This window comes from Cervus elaphus, chromosome 24, assembly GCF_910594005.1.
Source record: "Cervus elaphus chromosome 24, mCerEla1.1, whole genome shotgun sequence".
Lineage (NCBI taxonomy): Eukaryota > Metazoa > Chordata > Mammalia > Artiodactyla > Cervidae > Cervus > Cervus elaphus.
This window is the reverse complement of record NC_057838.1, coordinates 17,722,410-17,750,024: the sequence shown is the minus strand read 5'-3', so window position 1 is coordinate 17,750,024 and position 27,615 is coordinate 17,722,410. Positions and strand designations below refer to the sequence as shown.

At 44.2% G+C, this 27,615-nt stretch overlaps 1 long non-coding RNA gene across 1 annotated transcript in view; it reads left to right on the top strand.

Annotated features, from left to right (window-relative positions):
- The window catches only part of LOC122682993, a 34,462-nt gene that overhangs the window by 6,279 nt on the left and 568 nt on the right, over positions 1 to 27,615 (top strand). Inside the window, exon 2 of the long non-coding RNA XR_006337589.1 lies at positions 10,096 to 10,179. This is a non-coding gene — a long non-coding RNA (uncharacterized LOC122682993). The remainder of the gene's footprint in view (positions 1 to 10,095; positions 10,180 to 27,615) is intronic.

The following is a 27,615-nucleotide window of genomic DNA, read 5'->3' as shown; positions in this document are numbered from 1 at the left end:
TACATCTTGAGAACGGTACCCACAGACACAGATAGAACATTGCCAGCCTTCTGTGAGGTTCCCTCGTTATCATCGTTCTGCTTTGTTTGGAACTTCACAGAAGCGGGACCACACAGTGTGGAGTTGTTTGGGTCAGGCTCCTTTCACTCCATCTGACCTCTGTGAGACGCACCCATTATGCTGGAAGCAGCAGGAACTTGTCCCTTTGGACTTCTCTGTAGTGTCCTAATTTATAAATACACCAGGACGTTGGACGGGGGAGCATCTTGGCTTTTATTGGTGGACAGTTTGGTCACCATAGCTACAGGGTATCAGACCTCATCAAAGAGTGGGGTGAGGCTTCCCTGGTGGCTCAGTGGTAGAGAGTCCGCCTGCCAGTGCAGGAAACATGGGTTCGATCCCCGGTCCAGGAAGACCCAACATGCCACAAGGCAACTGGGCCCACACACCACAAATACTGACCCTGTGTTCTCGAGCCCAGGAGCCGCAACTAGCAACTACGGAGCCCACGTGCCACAATTACAGAAGCCTGCGCGCCCCGGAGCCCGAGCTAAGCAAAAGAGAGGCTGCCTTGATGCCACCACAAAGAGAGAGAGCCCGTGCAAGCAGGCACCCAGCACAGCCAAAAATAAAAGGAAGAGAGAAAGAATCTCAAAAAAGGGGGGGGGGCAAAAATAACAGGGATTTCAAATCCAGTACTGTGGTTCAAACACCCATCAGCTCTGCCACGTATCAGCTTTGAGCCCTTGGCACGTTATTAATATTTATCTGAGCTTGCCTTACATGGCAGAATGTATTTAGTATCTGCCATTACAGAGAATACTACGAATAAAATTCTGGGAATTGGTTCCAAGGATAAGGACCCCCAAGATGTTTTATTTCCAGAGACACATACTAATTATTCACTGTTCATTCAACAAATGATTGTGCAGCAGCCACCGTATTCCAGACTCTGTTCTAGCAGTGGATTGGTCAGCTTGTTCTCATGACAATCGGAAAGCAGGAATACCAAAGAAGTAAACATTTAAATGAACAAGATCATTTTGCTATCAATAAATGTCGATGTAGGGGACTTCCCTGTGGTCAGTAGTTAAGACTCTGCACTCCCAGTGCAGGGGCCTGGGTTCAATCCCTGGTGAGGGAACTAGATCTCACATGCTGCACTAAGACCCAGTGCACCCAAATAATATTAAAAAACTGAAAGTAAATAAATGCCAATGCAGAAAATGAAGCAGGGCAAGGAGGTGGTATAGTGGGTGTTGGGTGCTGGTCTAGATCAGGAAGTAGGGGAGACCAAGTGGAGGAAGTCATGTGTAAGTAAAAAGCTAAACTATGTGTATGATTCACTTATCTGTCTCTGGGAAAAGAGACTTGCAGAGGGAAAGCAAGTAAAAGTCCTTGAGGCAAAAACAAGTTTGACATGTTTGAAGAACAGCCAGGAGCTCCATGGGGTCTCAAAAGAGTTGGACATGACTGTGCATGCACCCATACACGCAAGCGCCTAAAGAGAGTGGGAATGGGGTTGGGGAGTGAAGTGGGTTGAGATGAGAGAGGCAGGCAGGGGCCAGACCCTGTGCACCCTCCCCTCACTGTCAGTATCCCAAGCTTCTATTGGAGCCTACAGGCTGCTGGGATGTTAAATGACTTCCCCAAGATCACTCAGAACCAGAACTGAACAAGAGGCCAGGTCTTCTGGGGCATGACCATATAACATGTATCTCAGCTCCCTCACCGAGGTTGGGAAATGAGTGATCAGATGTGAATGGTCTTTGGCAGCACCCACTTGAATGAGTTCCGAAGCTTACATTAGTGTGGAGTGTGCTGTGCTGCGGGGGAAGCAGGGTCGACCCCGGGGCCAGATCTGGCTTGCTGCCTGTTTTTATAAGGTCCATGAGCTGAAACAGTTTTTACATATTTATATATTTGAAAAAAATATCAAAAGAAGAATAATATTTTGAGACATGGAGAATTGTATGACATTCAAGCTTGTGTCCACATGGTTTTATTGGACTAGAGCTGTGCTCATGTGTTTCTGAATTTTCTATGGCTGCTTCAGGGGCTCTGATGGTGGAGCTGTGTTGTTGTGATGAAGATTATATGAGCCTAAATGCCTAACATTTTTATTATCTGGCCCTTTACATAAAGTTTCATGATCTCTTCTCTATAGTATAAAATCCCAACAGTTCAATAATTGAAATAGCTACACTCTCAGGATCCAACTTTAAATAATGCAATGTTTTTGGAAAGTCTTCAGGACAAATAAGTTGCAAAATATACTCCTAGACACCCGAGTTCACCTTTTATGTAACTTTGCTGGCGTTAGGCCATTATAGGCACAGTAGAGATTTTGATTATAGAATATTTGATCTGCATGCCTTCTCTCTGTGAGCAATTAGACAGCAGGTCCAGACTCTTGTAGGTCATTAAGGTTTCTACTCATGTATAACAGAAAATTCCTGTTAGTCTATACCATCAGGCTCATCCTTTTCTTTTCTATGACACCAGTGTATGCTAACTAGATGGATCTCGGTCATTGAGAAAGACCAAGCATGGGTGGATGGTGGGGAAGAAAAGAGGTGTTACGGCCTGAATGTTTGTATCCCTCGTCAATTCAGAGGTTGAAGCCCTAACCCTGATGTGGTGGTGTTAGGAGGGGAGCCTTTGGAGGCAGTTGGGTTTAGAGGTCATGAGGGTGGGGCCCAATGAGGGGATTAGTGCCCTTGTAAGAGTAAGAAACCAGAGCTCACTCCCAATCTCTGTCCTGTGAGAAAACAGCAAAGAGGTGGCCCACAGATGACCAGACCAAGTGAAGTAAGTCAGAAAGAGAAAGACAAATATCACATGATATCACTTATAGGTAGAATCTGAAAAATGATACAAATGGACTTACAAAACAGTAGCAGACTCACAGACATAGAAAAGAAATGTATGGTTACCAAAGGAGAAGCAAGGGAGGAATAAATTAGAGTTTGGGATTAACATAGTCACACAACTACACAAGTGTGTATAAAGTAAGCACCTACGGCATAGCACAGGGAACTCTACTCAATATCTTGTAAAAACCTATAATGGAATAGAATCTGAACAAGAATATATATAACTGAAATCACTTTGCTCTACACCTGAAACTAACACAATATTGTAACTCAAGTATAGGTCAGTTTAAAAAAATTGTGGGACTTCCCTGGTGGCTCAGTGGTAAAGAATCTGTCCTCCAGTGCAAGAGACACAGGTTTGATCCCTGATCTAGGAAGATCCTGCGTGCTGCAGAGAACCTAAGCTCGTGCACTACAACTGTTGAGCAGAGCTTAGGCTCCAGACCCCGGGAGCTGCAACCGCTGAGCCCTCACACAGCAACTGCGGACGCCCAGGTGCCCGAGAGCCCGTGCTCAGCAAGAGAAGCCCTCACACGGCAGCTGTGGAACAGCTTCTGCTCACAGTGAAGACCCAGTACACTCAAAAGAAAAAGAAAAAAAGCGGCCTATCCACAAGCCAGGAAGAGGGCCCTCACCAAGAACCGCATCTGTCAGCACCTTGATCTTGGACTTCCCAGCCTTTAGAACTGTGACAAATAAATGTTTATCATTTCAGCCACCCAGTCTATGGTATTCTGTTGAAGACACCTGAGCTGGCAGAAACAAAGGAATAGCAGGGAAAAGAAACTAAAAAGAGACAGACCCGTTCCTATTAATTCATCGGTAATTATTTCTAATCTCTCAAGAGACTTTGCAGCAACCTTGACATTGGATAATACTCACATGGAGTTTCATATAAACTCCCTAAGTCCATACTGACTCTTTACAGTTTATCCTGTTACTTGTATCTGTTAGGTAAACCCTGAGAACCATCTCATATATTCCTGACAGATGATGATGAGTATGGCAAAGTATTCTCATCCATAAAAAAAGGAAAAAAAAAATTTATTGAGAGCCTGAACTGAGCTTACCTTTTTCATACCTTCTCTCTATGTTGTTAGTGGCACTATAAGGTTAGGGAACCCTTATAATTCCTCATTCTACATCAAATGAAACTGAGGCTTGCATACACCAGGTAAGTGATGCTCGAGGTCACATAGCTAGTAGGTGGCAGAGCTGGACCTGCAGCTCAGTTCCCCCTAAAATTGAGAGCAGCCACCTTCGATCAGTCCCTGGATCCTCAAGAATATCTTTCTGCTCCAAGTGCCAGGGAAGAGAAGAACTTCCCTAAAGTATGCTAGTGCATCTGTCGCAAGAAAGACTTAAAAAAAAAAAAAGAAAACTGGAGACTGGGGTGAGAAATCCCCTACAGAAACAACAGCTTTATTTTAGGACCCTAGAAAGTCCCTCCTTTGTCTAACACTGAGGGGTCAGAACAACGGAAGGCCTGCAGCTCAAACCGGGCCAAGCCTTTCCCCGGACTTTCTCCACTGCCTGGACCCCACTGGTAGTTGAGCACCAGCTCTGTACACTTCAGAGTCTGTTGTACAGCTGAAAGTTGGTGTGAAGGGACCATTTTCTGACCTGCTTCTGGGGACATCTTCTCCTCCTTATTTTAGGCCACCCTTCATGGCAGGCATGTGGGATGTCAGTTCTCCAACTAGGGACTGAACCTTGGCTCCTCGCATCAGCAATGCATAGTCTTAAGCACTGGACCGCCAGAAAAGTCCTCAGAGGACATCTTTAAGAAGTGAGTTATACTCAAAACTCTGCCACAATCCTTCTTTTTGTTAAGATGTTGGGAAATCTATCTGCAGTTTCTCTCTCAAGAGAGAGACTTAAATTTTTTTTAAAAATATCTTCCCCCTTAACTCCTGACCCTTGTCATATTTTTCAGCTGCTTTGAATGTTTTTGTTGAGTACCTGTTAAGTACATGGCGCTGTACCTCGTGCATTGTTAAAACCATGAATGTGAATTAAGAAATGGCCACTCCCAGGCTCCAGCCCCAGTCAGGAGTTGACAGTGCAGTGAAATAATCTGACCAGAGTATACGTCTTTTACCAGCGTCCTCTCCTCTTGGCGGAGTTCCTGCATTAATCACTGAGCTCGGAGCTCACCTGTCAAATACAGCAGAGACCTGGCAGTTACCTGCAGATCTGATGTCGGCCTGGCTCCAGTGTCAAATACGGCTTTTTTCTTTCTCTGCATGTGGCTTACTTGCGGTGGTGGTGTTGTTTAGTCCCTCTGTCGTGTCCAGCTCTTTGCAGACCCCGTGGAATGTAGCCCGCCAGGCTCCTCTGTCCGTGGGATTTCCCAGGCATGAATACTGGAATGGGTTGCCGTTTCCTTCTCCAGGGGATCTTCCTGTCCCAGGGATCGAGCCTGTGTCTCCTGCATTGGCAGGCGAATTCTTTACCACTGAACTGCCAGGGCAGGCCATGGCTTACTTTACCTAGTGGCGTACTCTGTAGTGAGATGGTCCCTCTGACTGTATTTTGCTTGGAATGCATTATATCAGTGATGCATTGACGACATCCTCCAGTGTGGCTTGGTTCAGAGCTGCAGGTTCTTGTCTAACTTCTGTATCTGCTTAAGTGGGGAATAGACAAGGACTGCTATTTAAAAAGGAAAGGATTTTTAATAATCACCTGATTTGTGTGATTAATAACTAACAATAATAATTACAAATGTGTCTCAGGAGACACTTCACAGCTGGAGCATCTGAAGAGCAAGCCTATTTTCCTCCCATTAAGAAGTTCACATGACTTTGTTTTTACGAAGGGAGAGTAGTTTACTGGGGGGTGAATGTCAGCATTGGAGAAACTCTGACTTGGGTTCCAGTGATCCCATCTATTACCCTGTCGCTTTGGACAAGGCATTTAAGCTCCCCGAGGCTAGAATACCTCTTTTAAAGCGAACACGTGGACATTAACTACTTATAGGATCGCCCTGAGTTGAGGTGATGCCCGTGTTTGACACTGTGGAGTAAGTGTTGCGTCAATGTTGTCTGCGGTCTCCATCCTTCTGATCTTGATATGAGTTCATTAACTCCTCCAGCAAAGCATGTGTACTCTTCAGGCAAAGATCCACTTTGTGTTACTCTGTCTTCCCTTTCTTTTGTGGAGGAACGCCTCATGCTAACATTGGTAGAATCATGGGTGGATTTCATTTTCATCCTTAAACTTTCTTCCCTTTTCTCACAAAGAAGAAAAAGCATACTTTTAGAAAAATATCACATGAATTTGCATTTCTATGACTGAATTATGTGCTGAGTGGTAAGGAAAGAAGCAGGAGTCTCCCAAACACCCCAGAAATGCCTGTTAGTCCACTTGCATGTATATTTGACTGATTGATAAATGGCTTTTCCAAACTCATCAACCGATAAATAAGTTCTTCTCTTGGGTTATGAGAACCATCTAGAAAAGAACGGGGAATGAAGGAAGGAGACAAGGAAAGGAAAGTCACAGTTCTGGGTAGCCCAAGAGGTAAAGGTCACCATGGAGGATGCAGGATATTGGCAAGCATATGTGCTGTAAATTCAAAGGACTACCCTAGCATTCTTGTGATGGAAGCCATCGGCAATCATTCTTCCTGGCAAAACGGGAGTTAGCCAGAGTCACAGTGTGCTTGGGTAATGAGCTTTCATTGTCATAATAACCCCATATCAAGCCCCTGATACTTAACAGGCGCCTAGAGTAGTCACAGGTTTCTAATCTGGATCCTGTGGAAACTGGGGACACTCACTGAGCTCCTTTCATGGGCACGGGATGTGAAGGGAAACACCAAAGGCCTGTCCTTCTTGTGTTTGAAACTGTGGGCTTTGTTTTCATTTTTATTTGTTCATTTTGCAGTGCATTCTGCAAAGACGTGAGTACTCCATTAGAATTAAAAATTTATATCTAAGGTAAATTGAGTCATTATAAAGTGGACAACATCCTGATAGCTTTCTCAGCCTTTCTCACTCCTGGCTGTTTTTAGGCAGCCAAAAAAGTATCTCCTGAATCTACTCACAGCATATTTCTCCTCTTATAAAGGGGACTTGCATCATAAAGGGGACAACCATTATGACTGAATGGCATATATTTTACTGTCTCTCCAGTTCACGTGCCATCTCCCTCATCTGAGAACCACCTCCTTCCCTACAGACCTCTGCTCCAGTCAGCCCTGATTCTCCTATATGCCCTCAACCTTTTCCTATAAAGGAGTGAGGCGGTGCGGAAATCTGACCCTAAGTGAGCCACGGAGAATCTCCCTCCTGGGAAATTGAAATTAATACCTAAAGACAGGGAATCTGCCTCTGCACACACCTGGAACAAGCAACAGGGAAACTCAGATGCTAAGAGGCCACTCAAAGGAGAAAGCAGAGAAGGCCAATTTGTACTTCAAAAGTAGAATGAAGTTTTTCAGTGAAAAAAGGGCAGAAATGAGAAACTTTTGGGGTTTTTGTAACGTTCCATCTCCTAATTTCAGTTCCTTCTGAAAACTTAGCTGTATTTTGACTTTGGGTTCTGTGAAGCACCCCTGGATATTTTTAAGAGATAATTCTCCCCTTCCTCATTTTTTTTATTTTAAATTAAAGGAAGTTTAGATAAACTCCAGTGATTTGGCAGCCAAGAGGCATAATTAGTATAAACTTTTACCAAAGACACCTGTTTTTTTCATTTTATCTTCTTTAGGCTTCCCTGACAAACCAGCCCTCTTGGGGCTGCTTCCTTGATTAACTTAAACCTGCATTGTATTGACATCATTTATAACATGCTCTTGTACCAGATTGTTTGAGCACCTCTGGAGTCATAATGGTCTATTGTGTCAACACAGCATCCATGAGATTTATACAACTTGCATTATTTACCCAACAGACTGTATAACTTCTCTGAATGAACCATTATGACTGTCATGGGGCATAAATCCATCTTCAGGCACTTTTGAAAGTGTGACTCACTGTCGTCTTTTGTGTAAGAGAATTTATGAAATGAGTATTATCCACTCAATGAGCTCTAATGTCTGCCTGGTGAGGTGTAAAGCTAAATTAATCTACTGGGGAAAAGATGAAACCTATGAGTCAAGAAACAACCCCTTATATAAACTGATTCTAGCACCCCTACACTTAGAAACGGGGAACCTCAAATATCAGCATCTACTCTGTCTCTGGACAACCAGTACTTGAGCAGATGTTCACTAGTGTCTAATCTGTTCCAAAGACAGTGCTTATGTCTGTTTCCTTCACTAGATTAAAGCCTAGGGCCATCTTGGTTTTCTCCATGCCCTTGTTATAAACCCTGGCATAGCTAGGCATTTGGGCTTCCCTCGTAGCTCAGTCAGTTAAGAGTCTGCCTGCAATGCAGAAGACCTGGGGTTCGATCCCTGGGTCAGAAAGATCCCCTGGAGAAGGAAATAGCAACCCACTGCAGTTGTCTTTCCTGGGAAATCCCATGGATAAGGAGTCTGGCGGGCTACAGTCCATGGGGTCTCAAGAGTCAGACACAACTGAGCGACTAAGCCCACACACTTTGCCGAATGAATGCGTGAGTAAATGCATATAAATTATCTCATTTAATTTCAGCAATTACCCTGTTTTACAGATAAGGATCTGTGACTCGGGTGGCAGATAATTTCTTCAAAGTTGGACACATTTGGTGGGGTTTAAAAATATTTATTTTATTTTGACTGCACTGGGTCTTTGTTGTGGTATATGGGATGTTTAGTTGTGGTGTGCAGACTTTAGTTGTGGGATATGGACTTAGTTGCAGCATTGCATGCAGGATCTAGTCTCCCGACCAGAGATCAAACCCGGGCCCCCTGCATTGGGAGCACAGAGTCTTAACCAGTGGACCACCAGGGATGTCCCCAAAGTTGCATAAATTTGTATAGTGGTAAAACTGAAATCCAGTCTGTCCTACCCCCACAGCCACAGTTATCTCGGCTAAGTCAGAACATAGAAAAAATGCAGAGATAATACGAATCGCACGTTGCTGCAACAACCAGCATAAAATAATACTGTGGATTCCGAATAAGTGAAACCCCAGTGGAGAGAGCCCTGCAGCCTAGAGGACAGGAGGTCTGTGTTTCACACCATCGCTCCTTTCCGTCTGCCGCGTGTATGGCATGATCCTTTTATTCATCTTTCCTTTCCTACTTGGTGCCCCAGTTCATTTTCTAAAAAGTGCTGTTTGAGATATTTATTCTGTCTTCCTCGGCCAGCACCTGGGAGTGAGTACCTCCTTAAACTTTACTCCCTGGCCCCTGGCTTGCCTCACAGGGTCTTGTCTCTGCTTCCACCAGAAGCCCAGGAGTCTGCTATCCTGGATTCCATCTGCGTCAATCAGTTGTTAACCACGTCTCCCAGAGGCCCTAGCCTAGCTCTCCAAGGAGGTGGAGAATTGGAAGGGATATATATTGTATTAGTGAATTTTTTTTAAATAAAAAAAAAATTGACTGGAGTATAGTTGATTTACAATGTTGTGTTAGTTTCGTAAAGCAAAGTGAGTCAGTTACACATACACACATGCCCACTCTTTTAGATTCTCTTCCCATGTAAATCATTACAGAGTATTGAGTAGAGTTCCCCGTGCTCCACAGTAGGTCGTTCTTAGTTACCTATTTTACGTGTGTGGCTTCCCTGGTGGCCCAGCTGGTAAAGAATCCCCCCACACTGCAGGAGACCCCATTTCGATTCCTGGGTTGGGAAGATCCGCTGGAAACGGGATAGGCTACCGCCTCAAGTATTCTTGCGCTTCCCTGGTGGCTCAGCTGGTAAAGAGTCCACCTGCAATGTGGGGAGACCTGGGCTTGGTTCCTGGGTGGGGAAGATCCCCCGGAGAAGGGAACAGCTACCCACGCCAGTATTCTGGCCTGGAGAATTCCACGGACTGCATACGCTGTGGGGTCGCAGAGAGTCGGACACAGCTGAGCGATGTTCACTCTCACTTCCCTTTCACATGTAGCAGTGAGTATATGTCAGCCTCAGTCTCCTTTCCTTTGTCCCTTGGAAACCATTAGTTTGTTTTCTGCACCTGTGACCCTACTTTTGTTTTGTAAATAAGTTCATTTGTGCCCTTTTTTTAGATTACACATGCAAGTGATATTGTATATTTGTCTTTCTCTAACGTACTTCACTTAGTAAGGTTTTAGAGGTTTTTAATTAATGTTCTCTTCCTCTCTTTTTCTTTCTTTTTTCAGTTTTACTGAGTGTGGGAATCTTGCCCAGCCTCTGACATCATACAGGCTGATGACACCGATCAGGTTGCCCTTGTGTGGACCACGGTAAGAGCAAGAACACCGTCCCTCCTCTTAGGTGACCTTGTCAGATGCAGCGGCCGTTACCCTGCGCGAACGCTGCTGTGAGGAGTGTTCCACCCCGATCTGCGCTTTGTGTCCTCTCTAGTGGACGTCCGTGTAATCTTCCATTCACGCCGACTTCTGGAACAGAAGTGTGTAGTGGCCACACTTTGGGGCAGTTCGGGTCTGTGGCACTCAGAGGGCATGGCCATATGACACACATCTGTCTTTTGTTGAATCCACCCAGGGCTGGGGCCAACATAGCTGGCTGATTGCTCACAGCCTTTGGTAACAAAAGCAGGGGAAATCCACAGCTCCTGGAGATGGAGGCCACTTGTTGCTCAAGCTGGGGTGGGCTGAGCTCAAGGGCCCCCTTAGGGCTCACCAGAAATGTCTCCCAAGATTTGTTTTTTTTTTTTTTAATACTATATTTTATTTTTATTTATTTATTTATTTTCCATTTATTTTTATTAGTTGGAGGCTAATTACTTTGCAATATTGTAGTGGTTTTTGTCATACATTGACATGAATCAGCCATGGATTTACATGTATTCCCCATCCCAATCCCCCCTCCCACCTCCCTCTCTACCTGATTCCTCTAGGTCTTCCCAGTGCACCAGGCCCGAGCACATTCCCAAGCATTTGAATTGCCCTCTAGAGAATTTTCAGGTAGACAAGTGGGACAGCTCTGGGGAAGAAGGCCTGGGGACAAACCAGCAGGTTTCCTCTCCCTGCAGAGCTGTGGATTCCATTATTAGCTATCAAGCATGGTTTTGAATATCAGGATGAAAAGTTGCGTATATGTACTGTATCTTAAAGTCAACTGTCAGTAGACTAATCAGCTATTGAGTGATGTGAGTTATTTTCAGATAAATACAAACATTGGATGATGGATTTTTCGGGGGCGGAAAACAACCTTGAAATTAACCTGGGGAAAAAAAAAACCCAAACAAATGTAACATAACAGCAGCAAAAACAAATTCCACACAAAAATTAGAGAAGAAACAAAGCCTCATGGATGGCGTTTGAGTGATGATGAAAGACAGACTCAACACAGTGCCTTGTCTTATTAATGCATTGACGCGGCAGAGAACGATGAGCAGCACACACGCAGGGAGGAAAACAGAAATCACCTCTTTTGCCGAGCTCTCCAGAGTTTAGCTGAAATAGCGCCCTGTTCCTATTCGAAGGTGGCCTTGCAGGGCTTCAGAATCAGTAAAACAATCCCTCCATGCAGAACTGGGGGCTTCCCTGGTGGCTCAGATGGCAAACAATCACCTGCAACGCAGGAGACCTGGGCTCGATCCCCGAGTCGGGAAGATCTCCTGGAGGAAGAAATGGCAACCCACTCTAGTATCCTTGCCTGGAGAATCCCATGGACAGAAGAGCCTGGTGGGCTACAGTCCATGGGGTCGCAAAGAGCGACTAACACACGACACACCAGCTAGAATTTGACACTAGGAAGTGAAATGAGTGACAAACTAGGCCACTGCTGAAGATGTGGGAGAATATAGCACTCCCCCATCCTGCTCTGCCACGATCCCCTTCGTCCCCACCGGCATGGCGGGAATGGCTTTGCCTGTGCTGGCAATGGCTTTCCCCCGTCACGGACTGAAAACTCAGACCAAGGGTTTTAGATTCTTGTAACTACAGAGCTAAAAAGCAATTGGAGAAATATATTCTGCACCTTCAGAGGTTTGATGTGACTTTCTGGTGACAGAACAGGGCCGTGCTGCTAAGGGATAATTTTCCTATTCAATCCTTCAGCCTTTTCTAAAAGTGAAAGATTCCTAGCACCATCTTTCGATTAAGTGAATTCAGTTAATTAGCTTCACAAACACAGCCCATGCATTATTCAGCAGCAGCCAATTCCTCAAAACTGTCTCTCTGTGGTTATGGTTATCAGGCAAACCTTTCTGTCACTTCCCCAGGGAGAAGGGGCTGGTGCCTCCTAGAAGGATCAGCATTTGAGTCAAAGCTCATTCCAGGGTGGGGTCTCAGGTGGGAAGACAAGGACATGCTGACCTGTATTGGGGCAGGGGGTGAGTTGGAGGGTGGACTGATGCATCAGCTATGAAAAAGGGAATCGGAATGATCTCATTATTTTTTTTTTAAAAAGTGAAATGATTCATTTGTGGTCTCTTAGAAGTGTATGCCCTGGAGAGGCAATCCCGCCTCATCACATTCACCTCCTTGGGATCCAGTAATACTGGTTCGTGGTTTTATCACAGCAGGACAGCACAGCTGGCTTCCCACACCCACCAGCAAAGTCAGAAAGAGAAAGACAAAGACTTTATGATACCACTTGTACATGGAATCTAAAATATGACATAGATGGACCTATCTACGGGACAGAAAGAGACTCACAGATTTAGAAAACAAAGTTATGGTCACCAAAGGGGAAAAGTAGGTGAGGGGATAAATTAGGAGTTTGGGATTAGCATACGCACACTACGGTGTATACATGTAACCACCTGCTGCATAGCACAGGGGACTAGATTCAATAATTTATGTAATAAACCTTAATGTCCAACTCTTTGCTACCCTGACTGTTTGTAGCCCACCAGGCTCCTCTGTCCATGGAATTCTCCAGGCAATAATACTGGAGTAGATTGCCATGCCCTTCTCCAGGGGATCTTCCCAACTCAGGGATTGAACCCCCATCTCCTACATTTCAGGCAGATTCTTTACCATCTGAGCCACCGGGGAAGCTCTAGGTGGTAAAGAACCTGCCTGCCAGTGCAGGAGACTGAGATGCAGGTTTGACCCCTGGGTGGGGAAGATCCCCTGGAGGAGGGCATGGCAACCCACTCCAGTATTCTTACCTGGAGAGTCACTTGGACAGAGGAGCCTGACAGGCTACAATTCATGGGTCTGCAAAGAGTTGGACTCGACTGAAGCGACTTAGCACACACACAGCACACACAATAACCCATGATATAAGAACATGAGAAAAGAATATATATCTGAGTCACTTTGTTGTATAACAGAAATTAGCACAACACTGTAAATCAACTACAGTTCAATAAAAAACACCCCCAAATTGAATACCCTATACTACCTCCCTTTTGATGACCTTGGTCCAAGTCACCATCTTCTCTCACATGTAATAAATACAGCAGCCTTTTAACTGGTCCCCTTACTTCCTCCCTTACTTTATATTCTCTTCTTACACAGCAGACAAGGATTTCTACAAATGTTAATTCAGATTACAAAGCCCTTGAATGACCTCCCCTCTCACTCAGGCAAATCTGCACAATTCTAACAGGTTCCTGCATTATTTTTTCTCCTTCACGCCTTCCTGACCTCTCCAGCACTCTCCTCTTCGCTCACTCTGTCCTGGCCTCACAGGCTTCATTGTAGTACATTATTTTTTAAGCTGTGTTCTATGCCTAAAATGCTCTTCTGTTAATATTCCCCTTCCCTCATAGCTACCTGGCTCAATCCATCACCTCCCACAAGTCGTTACTCTAACATAATGTTTTCATTGTGGACTAGCCTGACCGAGGCATTGTTTTACCTTGGAAACCCTCCTCCAACCCCTGGAATTCCTAATCCCCCTTATATATATATATTTGTGCCTGCTCAGTCGTGCCTGATTCTTTGTGACCTCATGGACTGTAGCCCACCAGGTCCCTCTCTCCATGGAATTTTCCAGGCAAGAATACTGGAGTGGGTTGCCATTTCCTCCTCCAGAGAATTTTCTCGACCCAGGGATCAAACCTACATGTCTCCCACACGTCTCCAGCATCTCCTGCGTTATAGGCAGATTCTTTACCACTAAGCCACCAGGGAAGTCCAGCTCCTGGAATTCCTAATCCTCTTTATCTTCCTCTATTCTTAGTTCTCTGGTGGGATTCCAAAGATTTAGAGCAGTGCCTGGCACTTAGTAGGTCCTTGTGAAATATTTATGCATTTGAGTGATATAATCCCTGCTAAAGTCAGTCTGAGCCCATGAGAACAGTTCAGGGTAATTTGCAGAGGCCCCCATGGCTCATGCCTGTTTAAAAAAAAAAGAAAATAGCTGTATAATCACCATGAAAACTGCCACAAATTACCAAGATCAAAAACCAGAAAGTCTTGCATTTATGAAACACTGAAGCTTGAAGCTAATCTTCCCACCCTGACTGAACCAGTAACCTTTGCATCTCCATGGAGTTCATAGATTATTTCAGCCTCTGAATATCAGTGCTTAAAACTATCAAGGTTCCCAGTTGATTCGCTAATTGGGAGTTTTACAGAACAATAAATGGCTCTTTCTCTCTTGCATTTCTGAGTTCAGGAATAAGGAACAGAGAAATGAATTAATTAGATGAACAGCAAAATACCAACTTTATTTATGGTGTAGGAGAAAGCACCTTGGATCTACAGCCACAACCATGAACCCGGATAATCCTTCTTCCCTTCTTATTTGTTCATTGAGAAAACCCACCGCATCTCTCTGGGGCAGTTTTAGACTCTAAGGGACTGAGGCCGGAGAAAAGAGGCTGTATGTCGTGGTGTGAGGTGAGGGAGAGTGGTTGAAAATAAAGGTACATTTTATCTGGTGCCAGCCTTCACTACAGGGCTGTTGTAGGTGAGGAATGCGTCCTTCAGAATTCAGGTTTCTGTCATTTCATCGGATGACAGGAGCTGGCATATTCCACCCAGTAAGAGAATCTTGTAAACTCTCTGGTGGTGGGGGGTGTCTTGATTTCTTTTTCTGCTTTTATTTAGCCTCCATAAGGGAGCAGAGGAAAGATAGAAATCCTGACATTTCCACTACTTAATTACTTTCTCCTCCTCCTTCTCCGTCTTTCTCTCCTTCTCCTCCACCTTTTCATCCCCTTCCCTGCCTTTTTTCTGGCCACCCCACACAGCATGCAGGATCTTAATTTACTGACCAGGGAACCCATGCCTCTCACAGTGGAAGCTTGGAGTCTTAACCACTGGACCCCAGGGAAGTTCCTCACTTTTTTTTTTTTTTTTTCTTTCTGATTGCAGTCTTCTTCTTTCATGATTTGGATAGAAGAAAAGCGAGGCTGCAACTTCTGGCTTCTTGAGTCTCTCTTTCTTCCCTTCCCTCCACCTCGCGCTCTCTCCTTCTCCCCTCTTCTCTGCTCTTCCATGCTCTTCCTTCCCTTCCCTCTCCCTCCCTACCACCTCTTTCTCTCTTTGAATTTTGGGTAGATTTCTTTCATTTATTCCACACCGCATGAGCCAGATGTTTTAAAGTTAGCTGCAGAGGATTATGTTTTCTTGTTTCCCATCATCCTTTCCTAGCACCATAAATCCTGAAATTCTTGAGCCCACAAATCACCAGCTTACATAAACAAAGACTGGGGAAAGCGCACCATGACGGAGGCGTTTTAAAGGCTGCGGTTATTCCAGCAGCAAATGCTTTCTGTCATCTTCTTGGTCGCTGACTGCTGCTTCAAATGCCACTGGTCCATGAAATAATTTAAGATTCAGTTCTGAAGCGCAAGCCCAACCAATGTTTCCAGACATGTCCCTACTATAAAACACTCAAGGTTATTCGTTTTAACATTCATGGAGCTTCCAAACATGTCAGCGTTTTTATGGCATCACTGGTGACAGCTATAATGTTGAGATATAATACCTCAATCTGTGTTTACAGATTGAGGAAATGTTTGTCATGAAATGTAAAGCACACTATTGAATATCTATATGGCTTAGCAGGAGAAAGGACTCTTAACCTCCTCTTCCACCTGATCCTCAGCTTGTATTTAGGTCCCCACTCCTGTCCTAGGCTTAAAAGTATTCATTAAACCACCCCTTTCTCAATAATCCTTTAAAACTACGGAACAGGGCTGACAAACTCAACTACCTACAGAAGTTGAGAGGTAAATAAGAGAAGTATTTGGATGTAAGAAAACCAATAGAGCAAAATTGACAATAGCTGGCAAGTCAGCTGCAGGGTCAGAGATACAATAGGGAGATGTAGAGACGGGGACCCTTTGGAACACTGCCCGCCCCGTCTAAGGGCACAGATGCTCTGTTCATTATTGCCTGGTGAGAATGTAGCCGTGCATTGCCAGATATTCCAAATTTCTGGAGAAGCTGCAATTTGGATATTGATGTGGAATCTTGTATTAGCGCAGATGCTAGCATCGTTTCAGATTTATCTAGCAGAAATTCAAATAGTGCTGTGTGGAACAAAGATCATCTGAAAAGTAGAACTGGCTCAAAACAGCTATCGCTTTGTTACAGGACAAGTGAAACCTAGCATCTCTGACAGTTCTGTCGCTTTGTCATGAACTTCAGGTCATCAGTTAGCTAATAAAGGAGGAACCCAAAATGAAAAAAAATCAGATTTAATGGTGCAGATGAAGTACAGATAACTTCAATACTATTGGGTTGGCCAAAAATTTTGTTTGTTTTTTCCAAAACATCTTACAGAAAAACCCAAATGAACTTTTTGGCCAACCCAGTATTTATTATAACAGATATGGGTTGACTACCTGCTTCATACCAGGCACTGGGTGAAATGCTAGGGTCATACTAGTGAACAACACAGATGAAATCTCTAACCTCCTTGAACTTATTAGCCCTGGAGGGAAGATGTATTATTGACATCAGTGTTCAGATGAGCCCCCAAATTACAGAAAACTTATTTGAAACCAAGCCTGTGGGACTCCAGATCCTTGTCTATTTTCATCCGTGTGCCCTATTCCATGCTAGTTCCTGGGAGGAGTGGGATGGGGAGATGGCCTTCTTAATAAGGTACTTGTGTGTGTGTTAAGGGAGTGGGGTCTGACAGAGTGGCATCACAACGCACAGTTGTGACCTTCATAGCATATCATCATGCCACCGTTAGGTTTATTATTCTTGGGTGGGGTGGGGTCCACACCATGTGGCATGTGAGACCTTCCCTGACCAGGGATCAAGCCCGGGTTGCCAGCATTGAGAGCACAGAGTCTTAACTTAACCATTGGACCACCAGGGAAATCCATTAGGTTTACTTTTGACTAGAATGGGTCTTCCCAGGTGGTGCTAGTGGTAAAGAACCTGCCGTCCAATGTAGGAGATGCCAGAGACCCGGGGTTGATCCCTGGGTTGGGAAGATCCTCTGGAGGAGGGCATTTCAACCCACTCCAGTATTCTGGCCTGGAGAATGCCATGGATAGTCCATGGGGTCACAAAGAGTCGGGCACGACTGAGTGACTTCCACTTATTCTCATTTTACAGATAAGGTAACTGAGGTTTAAAAAAGATTTAAAAAATAATTCAAGATCACATGGAAAATCAGTGGTAGATAATGCAATTCAAAGTCAGTCTGTCCTGATTTAAAGTATGTGCTATAAACCCTAGCCCTGCTCTGAGTCCCAAACCCCATCCTTTTAAGATTAGCAGAGACAGGGAGTGAAAAGCTGGGCCCCAGACAGCATGTTTGATACCCTCATTCCATTATTGCTGGTTGGCAGGAAGCCCATGGCCAAGGTCCCTTCTGCAGGCTTGTGGTCAGGGGTTTGAACTCAGCCCTGCTCAGCTATGAAAAGCATAACAGCAGGCAGACAAAACCCTTCATCCCCTACTCCAGTCCTTAGCTCAGACGTGGCCACGGTGGATTTGGCTACTGTCCATCACTGCATTCTCTTACTGATGCAGCCAGCTGTCTAAGGAAATTCAGCAGGCCATGTAGATAGCAAAATAAGAAACCCACTAAGCCATCATAAGTGGAAGAAGTCATGTTGTAGGCTAGTCACATTAGAGCCATCTGTTCTTGGTATAATATACACTGAACTAATAATTATCAACAAATATTTTACCTCTCTAATTTGAGGTAAGCTGGGAAAATCTCAGGGCTATTTATAAATAAATGTCTTCTCGTTGAGTATTTATGAACAAGTATTGAGTTCTACAGTTTATAAGTAAACTCTTTATCTTTTCCCACACATCTGTTCCTTGTTTTCTGTTTTTTAATTTTGTCAACTTGCCCAGTGACCCAAGCTAGAAATCTGAATTGTTTAAAAATTTCCCTCTACTTCAGTCTTTGTGGGCTTGCCGAGTGGCTCAGTGGTAAAGAACCCACCTGCCCATGCAGAAGATGTAGGTTCGATCCCTGGGTCAGAAAGATCCCCTGGAGAAGGAAAAGGCAACCTACCGCAGCATTCTTGCCTGGGAAATTCCAGAGGGGCCTGGCAGGCTACAGTCCGTGGAGTCGCAAAAGAGTCAGACACAACCAAGTGACTAAACAGCAAATCAGTCTTCATAGTCATCATCAAAGTCTATCTGTTTGCACCTCTGAAATTTCTCAGAATCTTTTGTTCTTCATTTCTGCTGTCTTTGCGAAGACTAGTCTTGCAGTCAATTGATTGGTCAATTACAATCACTTCCACATCGGTTTTCCAGTTTTCTTTTTTTTTTTTTCAACATTGCTGGTTTTAAAACAGCTTAAAATATGATTCTGTTCTGTCAACACCCTTCAAGAATGCTTCATGGTTTACAGGGTAAAATTTGAACTCTCTTGTCATGTATAATGTTTAAGGCCTTTTGTTCATCCCAACTTTTATTAAGCTTCTGCTGTTTATTCCCTGACAGTAAAATCAGAAACAAGGACCAATTCCTGTCACTGAGGGAAACTGCCTAGAATCTAGTGGAGGGGTTGTCTGTGTGAAGACAAATACAATTAAGTATGCGAGGTGTTAGAAGTTTGCCTGAGGTGGTGTGTTTCGGTGAAGGAGTGGTTAAGTCCTGTGGGTGAATCTGTTGGTTGACTTCCTAGCATGGGTGCTGTGCTTTCCCACCATCCCACATTGCTCTGCTCTTGGTTTTAGGCACAAAAGGTAGGACGTAGGCTCAGCTAATTAATGTTTCCTTGCCCCAGCTTGTAGTCAGTGGTTCCGGGATGGATTCGTGAACAAGGTCGGTCAAACAAAAAAGGAGTCTCAGAACTTCTGCAGAGGAATCTGGGTCAAAGACGCTCCCGGTTTCTTTCCAGACAAGGAAACCCAGGAGCTGCCTGCAGCCCTCTGAAAAAATAAAGAGGGAGGCCAAGGTCGGGGAAAGCCAGCACTGTGAAAAACAAGGCAGAAAGATGACAGAAAGTGCTATACTGAGCTGAGGGATCAAGCCTTGCTGAAATTTTGCCCTAATTCTGACCTGTTTAGTTAGGTGAGCCAAAGTAGCCTCTTTGCTGGTTTAGCAAGGTTCTTGTGGTTTGGCTCCCAGTCTTCATCCCTCTTCTCTTGGAAACTCTGGGAACCGTGCTTCTAGAGTCTAAAGAAAGGCCTCTTCTCCGGTCTAGATTCTACCCCGTGGGACCTACAATGCTTTTGTCAGCTGTGTTCTTCTGACTTGAAATGCCTGCTTTTTGCTTCAGGACTCTCATTATTAAGTCTTTCTCGCCCTCTTTTTTACTGAAGCACATTCACGGATGGACTGTATTCTGGGTGCCTCCCGGAAATCCACTGCTCACAGTGCATCTTAGGGAACCAGCCCACTCCTGTCCCCAGTCCATACGGTGTGGGCATCTCTGACTGTGGCCTTTAGCTGTACAGGCTCGGCCAACGAGCTTCTCTGGCTACAAAAATATGAAGTTAGCCATGGATCTGTGACTAACCAACACCTCTGCGATGTTGGTCAGAGTCCAATCAGGAAACAGATATACAGGGTTGTCTGAACAGGAAGATTTATTATAAAGTGTTGTTGATGCTTTACAGGGGATTAGTTAAAAAGGGATAAAAGAGTAGCCTAAAGAACATTCTAGGGCTGAGGGACAACACCCAAGGAAGGACCAAACTGAGATGGGACATTCTCCCAGAGGCCAGGATTCAGACCCCACAGGAGAGACTGATTGTAGCCGCTGGATGGTGGGGAGGCTCCTGAGGATGCTCAGACCAGAGCCGGTCCACTGTTGCTGGGGCGTGGCCAGCAGGCAGAGATGCCCCTGAAAGCTGCCTGTAGGAGTCACTATGGAAACTGCAGGGAATCATGCTGGAGTCGTCAAGTGGGGCTGAGGTTCTGGAGCCGTGGGGACTCTGGGAACCTGTCACCAGGAAGCTGATGGTAAGTGAGCGAGGGCCCTTGTGGAACCCACTCCAGGGAAGCCTGCTGCTTCACCCCTGGAGCTGGCCGGGCAGCCACACACAGGGCTTTGTCCAGTGGCTCTCCCTGCCGGGAACCCACTGGGGGCAGTGACCTCCCCTGAGTGTCCTGGGTGTCAGCCCAACACAGCAGGAGCCAGGAGAGGCCAAGCCTGCTGGAACCAGGAAGCCCCCGTTACCTCCCCGGGGCCTCTCCAGGGCGCCTCCAGCCCCTGCTACTGACAGTTTAATATCATTCCGGCTGGCAAGGGAAACGTGTTCCCGCATCACGGGAAGGGCAGCGGAGGCTAGGTTTGTAGCCAAGAGGCAAGAAATCACTAACTGGCACCTTTGCGATTTTAATTTTTTTTTAATAATTTTATTTGTTTGGGATTTTTATGATAACATTAGGAAAGAGATGCTCTCTGGAACCTACCGATAAACACTCAGAGCAAGACAACAGCTACCTTTCCACCAGGAGGGGAAAGCCTACCATAGGGTCAAGCCAGCACAGAAGAAGTGGATCAGAGATGGGGAGAGGCAGGGTACTGATAGTGCTGTTGGGTTTTTGGATCCAGCCATTTCTTCAACTTACACACATTAGGACTTTTTTAGTTTCAAAACCAATTAGTCCCTCCCCATTGCCATTTAAACCAGTTTGAGCTGGATTTAAGTGTCTCAACCTAAAGAATACTCTTCAAATCACAATAAACCGTTAAGCTTTAAACTCAGGTCAGTGTTCCCTCTCTAATCTGCATGTGTTGTTTCTCGTTCTTTGATCCTAGTTCTGGGTACATCATCCTAGAAGCAGAGGTGGTCTCAGATCTGAGAGCTCCGTTGAATCAAGGAGTTTTCTTGAACTTGAAATGAAGGCCACCCTTGCACAATCCCATAAAACTTCGTGTGCGGCATCCTTGGGCTTCCTGTGTCATCCTCGTTGCAAGCGTACCACAGGCTGTTACAGTTTAATCATTTCATTCTCAGTATCCTCTTAATTACAGGGAAACCAATTAAACTGAGAGGTTGGGGTTCTCACTGATGGGTGGGGTTCTCAGTGAGAGAATCCGGGTTGGAGAGCCCTAGCATCTGCTTCCCAGATTTAGAGTAATTTCTGACTGGATGAAGTCTTTAGAGTGAGCCAAGCTACTCAACAAAACCCGAGTATTACCTGCCCTTTTTGAATGGAATGATTTGAACATGAAAGGTGAATGAATAGCTCTAATATGGTCCTATAAACTTAAATGGTTGCAATTTAAAAAACTGAATTGGTTTTGATGGGTACTTTTTCTTGCCGCTGTTGAAAGGTAATTTGCCTGAAAGTCAAAGACAAGGGGAGAGAACTTTGTTGAAGGCGTAGCAGAATGGTTTCCAGGTGAACTGTGAGCTGCTCCATGATCTCAGGGCCCTTGACTGAGGCCATGTTATATCCACAACAGTCACTCAAGTAAGCTGACAGGGGGGACCATTTTCAAATATGTGAGAGCTTGAAACTGCTCTCAAGTAACCTGGAACTGACCTCAGTGATGACAGCCTCTCTGACTGTCTGTCTCATATGTAAAAAAAAAAAAACAAACGATGTTTGCATTTCCTGTATTCCCACAAATTTAGTCCAAGTGAGTAGGTTTGCAGCAGAACAGGACTTGATTGGAAAAAGAAAGAGAACTGATACACCCATCTCATTGATTTTTGACAATTTTTAACATTTCCCGTGTTACTCTAAAGGAAACTTTTGATCCAAAGTAGGGGAGGTGTGGTAGATCATTTTCATTCAAAGTGGGGAACTTCACACAAAAAAAGGCAGAGAATATCTTCTTCCCTAATATCCTTCTACTTTAAGGAGGAGAACTAGAGTGTGGATCTAAGCTGAATATTTACCTAGAGATTCTGGAACATAAAGGTAAAATATTGGGAATCCCTCCCTCACAAAGGACCATAGAACTTTGAGGACAAACAATGCATATTCCAAGATTTGAGCCCGAAGCTCTCTAGTAGGAGAAGCATGGTTTCTACAGCCTTCGGGAGGGAAAGTTCACGTTTTCTCAACAGGCAGAAAATCTTCCTGAGGAGAGAGAGATCTAAAGGTATGCAACGAACACACCCCAGGGCTATGCCAGCTGATGTTTCCTATAAGCACAGGTTTTGAAGGGCTTACTCTTAAGTTCTTGTAAAAGGAGGATCTTTAAAAGAATCAGTGGGCCCTTGGAAGACCTCAGAGAACCATAATCATTGATAAGCCTATTTGTCCAAGATAGATCAGTATAACTTGCTCACTTCTTTTTTTTTTTTTTTTTTGCAATATCCAAAATGTAGGAGCAGCCCAATTGACAACTGCTAGATGAATGGTTAAGGCTTCCCAGGTGGCACTAGTGAAGATGCATGGTTAAAAAATTATGGAAAATCCATCTAATACTATCCAGCAACAAAATAAATGAGATCGTGACATGTTACAATACACATGAACTTCTCAATAATTATTCTGAGTGGAAGAAGATAGAGTACATACTGTATGATTCCACTTACGGAAAGCTTTACAAATGCAGATGAAACTATAGTGACAGAAAGCAGGTTGATAGTGGCTTGAGTATTTGAGGAAGCAAGAAAAGATGAGAAGGAGGAATTTAAAAGGGGCACAAGGAAATTTGGGGGACAATGCATGCTTTTGCCCTTCTGATTGTGGTGACTGCTTTCTAGGTACATACATATGCCAGATATTTCAGATCGTATACGTTAAATGATGCTGTTAAATCCCCACACAAACAACTCTGGTCACTCAGTGGCCATAACAATTATGTTTGACTTTGAGACCTTCTGGAAAAGAAGACTGCCTTCCACCTTGAGGAACAGAATATATTTCACATAGATGGCAAGAACATCATTGTGACTTGTCGGCCATGGGCTAGCCATAGAAATGATGCAATAGCTTCCAGGGTGTCAGAGCTACTGGATGTGAGTTCTTCATAGTGGAACCAAAGGAGAGTTTAGAGGGAAATCAATTAGCTCTTCATGGACGCTGAAGTCCTTATGCCATGTGCTATCCTCAGTTGCTCAGTTGTGTCTGACTCTGTGACCCCATGGACTGTAGCCCACCAGGCTCCTCTGTCCATGGAGTTCTCCAGGCAGGAATACTGGAGTGGGTTTCCATGCCCTCCTCCAGGGGATCTTCCCAACCCAGGGATTGAACCCAGGTCTCCTGCTTTGGCAAGTGGATTCCTTACCACTGAGCCACCTTGGTTATAGGTAAGACTTGCATTGCAGTTGGGGTAGAAAACGACTACATGGTGAGTATTACAATGGGTAAACGTGGACTTGGCGTTTATTACCGTAAGACTAGAGTGCTGGGAAGAGCCTGGGAGGTAGGAAGACCAATCTCATCAGCCTGGACCACGACCTCAGCTTGTCCTGGTTCAGTCTACAAACAGCCACGTTTACCTCTTTGTCTTTATTTTTATTAAGAAGCTGTTTAACAACCAGCAATGTATTGGCCTAGGATAGATAAAGCAGATGAAGTGGTTTCCATACCACATTATGTGCAGAAGAACTAAGACTTCTCTGAGGTTTCAGAGGACTGAGCTTAGAGCAGTGGGAAAAAATTATTGAGGGGTAGCACTTGATTTAATGTGAAGAAGTCATTATTAATATTGGGTAATATTTTAAAAATGAAAAGGGTCGCTTTGTGAGATCGTAGTCTCCTTGTCAGCAAGAGCATTGGAGCAGAAGCTAATTACAGATACTGTTTCTATAGTTTGTGCTCCCTTAAACTAAATTACATGTAGTTTGATTGGTTAATTCAGGAACACAATCTGTATTGTGTAGACCACTATTAGCTATAACATGATAGCGTAGGGGAAAAAGTGTTTCAGGAAGCATGGTATTAATAATACACAGATGTTCAAGTGCTGCTTGCTTACTTTGCATCCATCCCTTTATCCAGTGTCAGCAGTCATGAACTGTGTTGCAATTTTGTGCATTTTTGCAATCTGATTTATGTTCATTTCCAAAATAACATACAATATAGATGATATGGAGGTATATGTGGTCTTCTCAGTTAATCACTTCTCTGACACAATTTTTTAATAAACTGAGATTTTATATGATCACAACCACAACAACTGTAGGGTCACAGCCCCTATGGAAGGGCTGTCATAGACTGGGCAATATTAGACTAGAACTTCTCAGGCAATGATCAGTTCTTCAGTTGTCTGATTCTAATGGTCCTAGAAAGGTTAGCTGATTCATTTTTGCCTGGATTCCTCCTTCTCATTATTCAGATCTTAATTTCAAGTCTCTGGTAGTAAATTTTGGAGGGAAAGGGTCAAAATTTTGGTTTAATCCCTCTTTCAGTTTTTAATGCTTCTTGGACACCCTAAGAAGGATGTGAGTTGGAGATTGTGTACATGAGTTTGGAGTGCTGGGAAGAGAGAGGATTGACTGGGCGGTGCCTATCTCTATGATATTAGACAAGACAGCTCAGAGTGGTGTGGAGGGAGGAGGGCAGAGGGAACATTCTGGTTTTGCTGCTATTTACGGATCGAATAGAGAAGACAGGGGTGGAGCAGCAGATGAAGTGGGAGCAAATTCAGGTGAGCATTATGTCACAGAAGCCCGGGGAATAGCATATTTCCAAAGGGAGGAAAAGCTCCAACATAATTTATGTGCGCTTTGTACCAAAGATGGTTGATGGAACCAAATCATGGAGAAACATCAGGCAAAGTCAAACTAAGGAACAGTTTAAAAACTAATCAATGGCTCAGAGTCTTCAGTTGTATTAAGTGTATGATACAACAGAATGAGAAACTGTTCCAGATTTTAAAAGGACTAAAGAAGCACAATAATGAAATGCATTGATATAGAAATACTGCTTTTTTCTCTTGCTGTTAAAAACGTTATTGGGCTTTGCTGGTGGTCCAGTGGTTAAGAATCGCCTGCCAGTGCAGGGAACATGGGTTCAATCCCTGGTCGGGGAAGATCCCGCAACTACAGGGCAGCTAAGCCTACGTGCCACAACTACTAAGGCCTGCACTCCAGAGCCTGTGCTCCGCAGCAGGAGAGTCGGGCATCACAGCTAGAGAGTAGGCCCCGCCCACCACAGCCAGAGAAAGACCTCGTGCAGGAACAAGGACCCGCCCACAAATGATGTCCTTTTCATTATAAGGGACTGGAATGCAAAAGTAGGAAGTCAAGAAACAGCTGGAGTAACAGGCAAATTTGGCCTTGGCATACAGAATGAAGCAGGGCAAAGGCTAATAGAGTTTTGCCAAGAGAACTCACTGGTCATAGAAAACACCCTCTTCCAATAACACAAGACGAGACTCTGCACATGTATACACCAGATGGTCAATACCAAAATCAGATTAATTATATTCTTTGCAGCCAAAGATGGAGAGGCTCTATATAGTCAGCAAAAACAAGACCGGGAGCTGACTGGGCTCAGATCATGAACTCCTTATTGCCAACTCCTTATTCAGACTTCAGTTGAAGAAAATAGGGTAAACCACTAGACCATTCAGGTATGACCTAAATCAAATCCCTCATGATTATACAGTGGAAGTGAGAAATAGATTTAAGGGATTAGATCTGATAGACAGAGTGCCTGATGAACTATGGACAGAGGTTCATGACATTGTACAGGAGACAGGGATCAAGACCATCCCCAAGAAAAAGAAATGCAAAAAAGAAGAGATGTGAAAAACAAAGGAGAAAGGGAAAGATATACCCATTTGAATGTAGAGTTCCAAAGAATAGCAAGGAGAGATAAGAAAGCCTTCCTCAGTGATCAGTGCAAAGAAATAGAGGAAAACAACAGAATGGGAAAGACTAGAGATCTCTTCAAGAAAATTAGAGATACCAAGGGAACATTTCATGCAAAGAGGTGCCCAATAAAGGACAGAAGTGGTATGGCCCTAACAGAAGCAGAAGATATTAGAAGAAGTGGCAAGAATACACAGAGAAACCAAACAAAAAAGACCTTCACAACCCAGATAATCACGATGGTGTGATCACTTCCCTAGAGCCAGACATCCTGGAATGTGAAGTCAAGTGGTCTTTAGAAAGCATCACTACAAAGCTAGTGGAGGTGATGGAATTCCAGTTGAGCTATTTCAAATCCTAAAATATGATACTGTGAAAATGTTGCACTCAATATGCCAGCAAATTCAGAAAACTAAGCAGTGGCCACAGCACTGGAAAAGGTCAGTTTTCATTGCAATCCCAAAGAAAGGCAATGCCAAAGAATGCTCAAACTGCTGCACAATTGCACTCATCTCACATGCTAGTAAAGTAATGCTTAAAATTCTCCAAGTCAGGCTTCAGCAATACATGAACTGTGAACTTCCAGATGTACAAGCTCATTTCAGAAAAGGCAGAGGAACCAGAAATCAAATTGCCAACATCCAATGGGTCATGAAAAAGCAAGAGTTCCAGAAAAACATCTATTTCTGCTTTATTGACTATGCCAAAGTCTTTGTGTGGATCACCACAAACTGTGGAAAATTATTAAAGACATGGAATATGAGACCACCTGACCTGCCTCTTGAGAAATCTGTATGCAGGTCAGGAAGCAACAGTTAGAGCAGGACATGGAGCAACACACTGGTTCCAAATAGGAAAAGGAGTCCGTCAAGGCTGTATATTGTCACCCTGCTTATTTAACTTACATGCAGAGTACATCAGAAGAAAAGCTGGGCTGGATAAAGCACAAGCTGGAATCAAGATTGCCAGGAGAAATATGAATAACCTCAGATATGCAGATGACACCACTCTTATGGCAGATAGTGAAGAAGAACAAAAGAGCCTCTTGATGAAGGTGAAAGAGGAGAATGAAAAAGTTGGCTTAAAGCTCAACATTCAGAAAACTAAGATCATGGCATCTGGTCCCATCACTTCATGGCAAATAGATGGGGAAACAGTGGAAGCAGTGACAGACTTTATCTTTGGGGGCTCCAAAATCACTGCAGATGGTGATTGCAGCCATGAAAGTAAAAGACTCTTGCTCCTTGGAAGAAAAGTTATGACCAACCTAGACAGCATATTAAAAAGCAGAGATGTTATTTTGCCAACAAAGTTCTGTCTAGTCAAAGCTATGGTTTTTCCAGTAGTCATGTATGGATGTGAGAGTTGGACAGTGAAGAAAGCTGAGTGCCGAAGAATTGATGCTTTTGAACTGTGGTGTTGGAGAAGACTCTTGAGAGTCCCTTGGACTGCAAAGAGATCCAACCAGTCCATCCTGAAGGAGATCAGTCCTGGGTGTTCATTGGAAAGACTGATACTGAAGCTGAAACTCTAATACTTTGGCCACCTGATGCGAAGAACTGACTCATTGGAAAAGACCTTGTTGCTGGGGAAGATTGAGGGAAGGAGGAGGGGACGACAGAGGATGAGATAGTTGGATGGCATCACC